Source organism: Pyrus communis, chromosome 5 (genome assembly GCF_963583255.1).
Source record: "Pyrus communis chromosome 5, drPyrComm1.1, whole genome shotgun sequence".
Lineage (NCBI taxonomy): Eukaryota > Viridiplantae > Streptophyta > Magnoliopsida > Rosales > Rosaceae > Pyrus > Pyrus communis.
Window position 1 is genome coordinate 10,548,410 of NC_084807.1, and position 10,602 is coordinate 10,559,011.

The 10,602-nt window shown below is 37.4% G+C and overlaps 1 non-coding gene across 1 annotated transcript; it reads right to left on the reverse strand.

Moving 5' to 3' along the window:
- Positions 1-10,074: 10,074 nt before the first annotated feature.
- Positions 10,075-10,185, reverse strand: LOC137735820 (small nucleolar RNA R71). The gene has a single exon (XR_011068723.1). It is a non-coding gene; the product is annotated as a small nucleolar RNA R71 (small nucleolar RNA).
- Between the last annotated feature and the right edge of the window lie 417 nt (positions 10,186-10,602).

Here is a 10,602-nt window from a genome sequence, read left to right on the forward strand (position 1 = left end):
AAAAACGAATTTCTTAAAAACAAGATAATGGATGGATTAGTTAGAGGTCCATTCTCCACACATGACACATTTGTATATGAATCGATTCTCCAATTGCTTTTCACTAACTATGATGCTCAACACCCCAAGTTAACCGTGATGCACTAATTAACCTTCAAATCTTCCTTATGTCAATGAATTGGATGATGCATGCGACAATTCAAATCATTCTCCAACGGTCCTCAACATGAATGCATAGAAGAGGTACAGTGAGAGATCATTATGCTCTATGAAAATTATAAATGTTGACGAGGCAATTGTAACTATGAATGCATGAAACTCTTGCCAAGAATTCAATTAACGCGGTTGTGACTAGCAACCTTCACTACTCATGTTTATAAATTTGTGACGATTAGGTGAAACTCGTTTATAAACTAGCATGGAGTTTATGCATGAAGACTATGTATGCATCCCTAATCAACATACAAAAACAAGTTTTTTAATAAACAGATAATTGAATTGCAATCACAACTTAACAAATCACAATTGGAAGAAATCAATTCATATTTCAAACATGTTCATGGCTTCAAACTTTCCCCTAACTAATTAGGGGTTTAGCCACTCATGATTACAACAAACTTAGAAGATAATAAGAAGATAATAACAAAGTAACCATTGAAATCAAGGAGAGGAAACACCTAAAAATTCCAACAACTCAAACTTGAATTGTATGAACGTTTAGGCCTCTTCTCCTCCTCTTTGTTGTGGCACAAGGTCTAAGTATAGTGTTTTGGAGGGTATTTGTATGTGGAATGGAGTGGGGAGTGGTGGAAATGGAAGGGGATACATGGCAAAGGGGAAGTGTGATGGTGTTTGGATTATGCACGGGTTGGATGGATTGTGCTGTTTTGCACGGCAAAGGATGTTGTTGGTCTCCATTTGTGTATGAATGCATGGGTTTTTATAGGAGGAATGGGAGAATATGTGGCTAATTGTTTAAGAGTGCATGTGGCTCTTATGATTGAGAGTGCATGTGGCTGAAACAATGATGGAAAAACAGCTAGGAAAAGAATGATTAAAGAGGGAATGCATGTGGAAGTGTGGCTACAATGAAGGAGAAAAGCTGGAAATGTTGAATGGGAGTGCACGGCAAAGGGAAGTGTGATGGGTTATGCACGGCTTGGTTGGGATTGTGGTGCAATGATGAAGGAATAATGTCATGGTGGCTGAAATGTGGTGCAATGATGAAAGAATAATGTCATGGTGGCTGAAATGTGGTGCAATGATGGAGGAATAAGTGCATGTGGCTGAATTGGTGGTGAATATGCACGGCAAAGAAATGTGAATATGGCTTGGGTGATTAATCCATGGGAGAGACAGCTAGGGGGGAGGAATATATGCATGATGGTGCATGAATTATATAATGAAAAGTGAATGATTAATGCTCTAGTGTTAGGACAAAGGTGCGGCTGAAATGGTGGAAGGTGTGTGGCTACTTCAAGTAGGAATCCTTGTGACATCAACTCTTCAATTTCGTCCATTCCTTTTGCTCCAAGTATAAGCTATCCATCCTTAGCCCAAAAGTGCTCCAAAAGGCTCCAAAATGCACTTCTTTGCTCCTTTAGCCCTTAGAACCTGAAAACATACGAAAATAACTTAAAAGACTTAAAGAACTAAGAAATAACAACGTAAATGCACAAGAACAAGCCAACTAAGTTGCCTAAATATGCTTCTATCAATCTCTAAAGTTTCATTTTAAATTTTCATTAATTCTATTGAAGGCAACGAATATCAGACACACCCCAGGCCTAATAACACAAGTTACGAGGTTGTGATGTGATGGTTGACACTAAATTGACCATATCACCCCAACGATGGTTGACGTCACAAGCCAACTTAATGACGAAGCCATTGTAAGATATTTATGATGTGCAAGAATTCGAACAAAAACGTTCACCAATAATAAATCCAAAGCTACTACATAGTTCACTTATCAACCTCCCCACTTAGGGACACGATTTATCTCGAGATTAACTCTTGTTATTACCACATCACATTAGAGCAACTAGAAGTTTCACACAACAGTAAACACATAAAAGTGTAGTGCTATGCATAATCAAAAGTATGATCATGCAATTATTACAATAAAGATAAAACTATAGCAAGTGAACCATCACCCTAAATCCAAAGGATGAAAGCCTCACTGCCAAGCCCACTCGTCACCACTAGTGTTCTCCTTATTATCGTTACACCCAAAAGGGGTCAACAAAACAAAGCGTGAGTAGACTAGTTTTATCACATTTAAAATCATTCAACATAACAACCCCTGTTTTGAAAATATATAGTGAAAACTACATACATGGTAACTACAATAGTAGTAGTCAAGATCAACTCAATCTTGCTCGTCATTTCAAAGAAAGTAAATCATTCACAAATAAAGTAATGTATAGCAAGTAGGTGAAGTGGCGTCTACCTGAACAATATCTAGCGTCTACTAGCAAATTCTAGCCTCTACTTGGTTAAAATGTACCTACGCCAAATCCTATTGTTGTAGCTAGCTATATGATATGTATGATAACCATGTGGTGAGAATAAATCACCAATGATCTCAAGATATCATCTAATACAATTCAAGCATAAGTCTTATCAAAGACTAACATAAGTAATATGCATCTAGCTAAACTCTTTTGATCCTCAAATAAGCCTGTGATATTCATAATAAGCTAAGTTAATCTTTAATCGGCATTTTATGGTACATTGTGCTAAATACAATAAAGCACCTATTGCACTCAAATATGGTACTTCTGGACCAAGGACCATTTCATCATCTTCTTTTGGATGAAATGGATCTTTCTTAATGTGCAGAGAACGAACAACCATTGGCGTGTTGAGTGGATAAGCCTTGTCCATGCCAAATTGCTTTAGGATTTTTTTAATGTAAGCTGATTGATGGACCAAAATTCCATTAGCACAATGCTCGATTTGCAAGGCGAGACAATATTTTGTTTTTACAAGGCCTTTCATTTCAAATTCGTTTTTCAAATATTTAGCAGTTTTATTGAGCTCTTCAGGGGTTTCAACTAAGTTCATATCATCGACATATACTGCCATTATAGCAAATCCAAAATTTGATTTCTTAATGTACACACAAGGGCAAATGACATTGTTGGTATATCCTTCCTTGATCAAATACTCACTGAGACGATTATACCACATTCATCCAGATTGTTTCAGCCCATATAATGATCGCCTTAATTTGATTGAGAGCATACCTCGTGGTTTGTTAGTCGTTTCAAGTAACTTGAGTCTTTCTGTGACCTTCATATATATATATATATATATATATCAGTATCTAATTCTCCATACAGATACATGCTAATGGCATCCATAAGTCACATGTCAAGTTTTTCTGAAACCACCAAACTTATTAAGTAACGGAACGTAATTGCATCCATTACAGGAGAGTATGTCTCTTCATAATCAATTTCAGGTCTTTGTGAAAAACCTTGTGCAATGAGTCGTGCTTTATATCTTGCAATCTCGTTTTTCCCACTGCGCTTTCTTATGAATACCCATTTGTAACCCAAAAGGTTTACTCCAAGCGGGGTTTGGACTACTGGTCCAAAAACACTTCACCTTTCCAAAGAATTTAATTCTGCCTGCATTGCATCTTTCTACTTAGGCCAATCTTGTCTCTATTTGTATTCATCAATGCAACGGGGCTCAATATCATTGCTTAATATGATTTCAGTGGCTAATGTGAATGCGAACATGTCGTCGATGATTATTTCATTTCGATCCAACAATTCATTATATTACATGCATAATTTATGGAGATTTCTTTGCTTTCATTTACTTTTGTCTCTTTAGGGACATGTGTCTTATCAACGACATTTTCTTTTTCTGGAAGTACAAAATCATGAATTGTGCCTTCGTCATTTATTTTCTTTTCCTGAATGATTTCATTTGGATTCAGTTGTGCCCTCATCTTGCTTTTTCAACGGGTTGAATCTTTTGAACCTGGGGGTCTACCACGCTTTAAGCATGCAACAGATGAATCGTTTGCTACCACTTTATTTTGTCCAACAAGAACATCAATTCTTGCAGGCGCATTTGTAGCAGGTATATATGATTTTGTCACTTTTGTAGCATCATTAAATGCATCTAGCATTTGATTAGCAATACCTTGAAGATGAACATTCATTTTCACTTTATTTTCACATTGAGTGCTTTGTGGATCAAAATGAGATAAGGTGGGTACAATCCATGTCAGTTCTTGTCGTTCTTCTAGAACGATATTTTCTCCCCCCAACGGCGGGAAAACCATCTCATCAAAGTGATAATCTGCAAAACAAGCTGTAAAAATATCACCTGTCAAGGGTTCCAAATATCTAATGATAGATGGTGAATCAAAACCCACATAAATTCCTAGTTTGCACTGAAGTCCCATTTTAATGCGTTGTGGAGGTGCAATAGGCACATAAACAATACAACCAAAAACTCGTAAATGTGAAATGTTCTAATGCCCAAACACGAGTTGTATTGAAGAGTATTGATGGGTTGCTATAGATCTCAATCGAACCAATGATGTAGTATGTAAGATGGCATGCCCCCATGCAGAAACTAACAATTTTGTTTTCATGAACAGAGCGCATGAAGCCGCTTGATAAATGCTTCTGGTAAACCATTTTGAGTATGGACATGAGGAACAAGGTGTTGAACATCAATGCCTAGTGTCATGCAGTAATCATCAAAAATTTGATACGTAAATTCATGAACGTTATCAAGTTAAATTGACTTAATAGGGTAATATGGGAACTGTGCTCGTAATTTAATTATATGAGCAAGAAGTCTCGCAAAAGCTACATTTCAAGTAAACAAGAGGTAAACATGTGACCATCAGGTAGATGTATCAATCAAAACCATAAAATATCGAATTGGTGTGGTTGAATAGGCCCATAAGCATCCCCTTGAATTCTTAGCAAAAATGATGGGGATTTAGCATCAATGTTTAATTGTGATAGTCTAAGTACCAACTTCCTTTGAGAACAAGCCTTGCAAGGGTTATCATTTGATATAGCAATGTGTCAACTCAATAATGGATGTCCATTAGAGTTTGTAATGATTCTATGCATTATGGTGGATCCTGGATGACCCAGACGGTCATGCCAAAGCATGCAAATTTTTGGATCAGTGAATTTCTGGTTCATGACAGTATGTACTTCAATTGTCTTTATGTATGTATAATACAATCCACTCGATAAACCACACAACTTCTCCAATTTACACTTCTGGGTATCATTGGAGGTAATGCATAGATATTCCACATTTTCTGCACTTTTCGTTTCAATGTGGTATCCATTTAAACGTATGTCTTTAAAACTCAACAAATTTCGAGTAGATCGAGTAGCATACAATGCATTTTGTAAGGACAATATTGTTCCATTTGGTAACATGATCTGGGCTTTTCTTAAGCCTTCAATTTCATCTGATTTCCCTGATATTGTTGTTATCTTTACTTTTGTAAGCATCAAGCTTGAGAAATACTTTCGATCTCGAAGTATTGTATGCGTGGTTACGCTATTTGCAAGACAAACATCTTCGCCATTGCTCTTGTTTTGAGAATAACCATAGTTTTTATCCATGCTTTCTGAGTATGGGAATCATAGTTAAAAACAATTTATTCATAACAAAAGGAAATTGAAATGCCACTTTTTATTGAATTGAAATACGAGCCTTAAACTACAAGTTCAGATAATAAAGAAAAAGTGCATTAAACATAGAAATGATACAATTAGGCCGATATGCTTCATTCCCTCTTTCCATAATGAAGTCTGAAACATCCAGATGGGTTGTGTTCAATTGGCCTGATAAATTGAACACTGGAACATGTTAGCTTGCTCAATGAAATTGGTTTCGACACTCTTCTCCTTGAGGGAGGCTTGATACAGGTCCATTAGATGTTTTGAGGTACTTCAGGTACGCGCCCAGTGCCCATTGCCACCACACCTATTGCAGACTCCTTCAGGATTTCTAGGAGTGGTATTCATATGAGCTTTACCCTTGTGGCAATTTACATTTTTGAAGCTCGGGCCTGGATTATACCTTGGACCCTGGTTGTAAAACTAGACACCATGATTCTTGCCTTTCTTATTCCACCGGCCTAGCTTGTGGCCACGTCCTCATCTGTTGCCACGAGAAGATGTGGTGTACACTTTGAGGGAAACATCATTCATTTCTAGGAATGGTGTTGATCCAGTAGGTCGGGACTGATGATTTTTCATCAGGAGCTCATTGTTCTATACTGCTAATGTAAGAGCACATTGGAGGCATGAAAAGTACTGAAAGTCTTTTCCAGCATATCTTCCTCAGTGATAGTCTCCCAACAAAGTTTCATTTGGGAGCTAATTCTAAACATTGCAGAGTTATACTAAGCAACCATCTTGAAAACCTGGATTCTCAAGTGTGCCCACTCATAACAAGCTCTTGGGAGAATCACTGTTTTATGGTGATTGTATCTATTTCTCAATGCCTTCTAAATGGCAATTGGTCTTCAACTGTTAGGTACTCGCTCTTCAATCCTTCATCAAGGTGGTGACAGATAAAGAACATGGCATTCGTCCAATCTTAAGACGATGCATTGTTTCTGTCCTTGATGGTGTCTCCAAGGTTTTCTGCCTCCAGATGGATCTTGGTATCCATTACCCAAGTAAGGTAGTTTGTTCCAATGATATCAACGGCAACAAATTCAAACTTTGCTAAGTTTGCCATTTTCTTTTTCTGAAAGAAAAATGAGATGTGTAAGAACTTGCAATAATATGTATTTTGGAGGAATGTAGTGTTAGAACTTCTGGTTCTTACAAATTTTTCATTTTGATCTTCAATCCAAAATGATAAGCATTCGAAACTTCAGGGTCGAGATTTAAATAATTTAGACATTAATTAAAAAAAAATTCAGGTAGTCAGTAATACTCAATACACAAGCATTGCTATCAGTATTGAGTACTACTACCAAGTAGAAAGAAAACTAATGAGGAAGGCGATTGTACCACACCACTCTAATTGAAATAATATAGCGTGGGATGGACAATTATATTTCACTACTCAAGCAACAAAAAAATTTAAATATGCAGTGTACGATGGGCGATTATATCGCACCACCTAAAATTGCAGTAAAATTAAATTTGCAGTTCAAGATGGGTGATTGTATTGCACCATCTAAAATTGCAGTAAAATTAACATAAATAAAGGCTGGGTTAGTAATCAAGAGCTACACCAAGCAAGAAATAAAAAATATAAGTATTTATTATATTGAGAACTAGAAGAAAGCATGGTGCTAGCAATTCTTGAAAAGGGTACATGATAGGAGCATATTCATGCGACTTAAATGGCTTGTTCTCGTACATTTACGTTATGTTTCTTTAGTTATTTTAGTTCTTTATGCTTCTTTTGTGTGTTTTCAGGTTCTAAGGGCTTAGGGAGCAAGAAAGTGCATTTTGAGGCTATTTGGAGCATTTTTGGGCATGGATTGGATAGCTTATCCATGGAGCCAAAAGGATGGATGAAATTGAAGGCCATTTATGCAATTTAGGACATACAACAAAGGGCCTAGCCCATTCTCTCTTATTCTCTGCCTTATAGCCATGCAAAGAACCATCCATTCCATAAAAAACAACCCTATTTTAAGCCCATTCTAAAACCTTGCCATGCATCACATGCATTCCCCTCATAACCTAGTTGTCATTCCACTTCATCAACACATGCATTCCTTTCATAAATCAGCCACATATTCACCCACATGCACTTTAATCATTCAAACATGCACTCCCATTAATTAAACCATTCAAACCAACACAAAAACACCAACATTCCCTCTTTGCCGTGCAAACACATGCATATCCCTTGCCATTTTCAGCCATCACACTTCATCATTACACCACCATTCATTCTTTAATCCACATCCATTCATCATCATTCACCCTAACTTCAATTCACATGCAAACAACACCCATTTCTGCACCAAAGAAGTCTATGCCGTGACCTTCCTAGCCATTTCCAGCTTTTCCCTTTACATTTCACATGCATTCCATACTTCTCCTAGCTGTTTTCCATCATTATTTCAGCCACCATTCACTCTTTAATCCACATGCATTCACACACACTTCACACAAACAACATTCACATGCAAACACAAGCTTTAACCAACAAACAAAACAGCCAACACATGCACCAAAACACCCATGCCGTGCACTTCACATTGAAATTCCAGCATCTTCACATGCAATTCCAGCTTTCACATGTTGTCCTAGCTGTTTTTCCATCATTCCTCCACACAAACACCTTAAACAAACAGCCATATACACCTCCACTCCTCCTATAAATACCCTTGCATTCCCATTACCTAAACACATCTCATTTTCATACACAAGATACCACAAACACATCCCCTTTGCCGCAAATCCCCTTCCATTTCTACACAACTTCTTCTCGGTTTCATTCCATCCACTCTCCCATTCGCAGAAACCATTCAACCTTAGCCGCTCCACCTTCCTTTACAACACACTTGGAGCACCACCCCGAAGGCAACTCTTAAGGGATTTCGACATCAGTTTTGCTTCAAGGGTTCTTTCTCCTTAATTCTATGTTCATTCATGTTGTATATTTTTATATCAAACATTCTGTAAACATGAAGTGTAACTAATCTCTTTCTAGGGATTCGATGTAGCCTTGCAAGATTGCCATGTAGTTATTTCAGAATGCTCAGTTGATCCATCTATTTCTTGTTTCATTCTCTGATTTAATTGTGACTTTGTGTGTTGATTTTAATGTTTGATCACCATTTGATTTAACCACAGGTTGTTTAGTCAAGAGTAAAGCACACATCATGCATACTCTTGGTGGATATGTGAATGAATGAAGGGAATGCTTTGCAAACAACCTGCCGAGTGTTTCCTTTGGTTTTATGAAAGTTTCTTGTGCGTGTCATGTTCTTGATTAGGGACCAAAGTTGCACATCACACTTAGGTTCATGATTAGGAACATTTGATCAAATCCACACATCATATGGTTGATCATATCTAGGTGAAACAAACCCAAGAAATAGGTAGATGGATGAGTATAATCTGACTTAACAAGCATGGACTTGGCTTAGCAATGGTGAAACCGAATCCCTAGCTTCATCTCCATTTGTGCTATCTCATTTTATTAATTGTTGATTCATTTATTTGTGTCTACTTCATTTTCTTGTGCTTTCAAGTTACAACAACAAATCTGCCTAAATTGATTAGTTTTATTTCTCTTATAGAGTTCTTGCAAAACAAGTAGTTGTATAGGTCCAATTAGTCCCTGTGGATTCGACACCCTTACTTGTGCCATTATACTAAACATATTCTAGCACGAAGAAGGAAAACATCAATCAAAATGGCGCCGTTGCCGGGGACTGATTTCAGTCCCTTATAATTGCTTGTTTTGATATTAAACCTTGTTCTTTTCATTTTAAGTAGATTTCTGATTTTTATTCAAACTTGTTTTATCTTGTTTCAGGTAGTATATGTCAAATAGACTTGCTGAATTAGGCCAAAGAATTGAACGGTTAAAGGGCAACACTTTGGAAAGCTTTGTGCCAACAAGTTCCTCCATTGTCCGTGAAGAAGAGGAAGGGAAACCATCTAGTCCAACAAGTGAAGGATCTGAGCACTTTAATTGGGAAAGAGAAGAAGAGATGGCGGGCAACCAAGATGATCTTCGAGCTTTGGAGGATTTTGCTCAACCAATCATACCAAATTCACCTTCATGCATCTTGCTGCCCACAGAAGCTAGAAACTATGATCTTAAATCTTCACATTTCCATATGTTTCCTTCTTTTTATGGCTTACCTAATGAAGATCCTTTAGCTCATATTAAAGAATTTTACAATGTTGTGAGTGGTTTACCTTTACAGGGAGTAAGTGAAGCAAATCTGAGGATGAGAGTGTTCCCTTACACCTTGAAAGATAGGGCCAAGGGTTGGTTAATGACTCTAGTACCTGGTTCACTCACCACATGGGATGCCGTGGCTAAGAAGTTTTTGGAAAAGTTCTTTTCCACTCAAAAGACAGCCACATTAAGGGGACAAATCTTCAACTTCAAACAAGATGATGGAGAACCTTTCAATGAGTGTTGGGAGCGCTTTAAAGGCCTTTTGTTGCAATGTCCACACCATGGGTTACCTCTTCACTTACAAATGCAAATTTTCTATGATGGACTAACCCAAACATGTCAATCAACTGTTGATAATGCAGCAGGTGGAGCTTTGAAGAAAAAGAATGCTCAAGAGTCATATAACATTTATGAGATGTTGGGATCTAATGCTCAACACAAAGATGTAAGGGGTAAGAGAGTTGGAGTATATGAAACAAGCTCTAATCATGATCTTTCTTTGCAGGTAGCTAACCTAGAAAAGAAGCTTGAATCCGTGCTCAACATGGTGCCAAAAGCAAGTGAAGTGTGTGCCATTTGCAACATACCAAGCCACCTTACTCATCAATGTCCATCTAGGGAGGCTTACCCCGAGTATGTCCAAGAGCAAGTGAACCTCATGAATTCTTACAATCAAAGGCCAAGGAATGATGTGTATTCCAATAC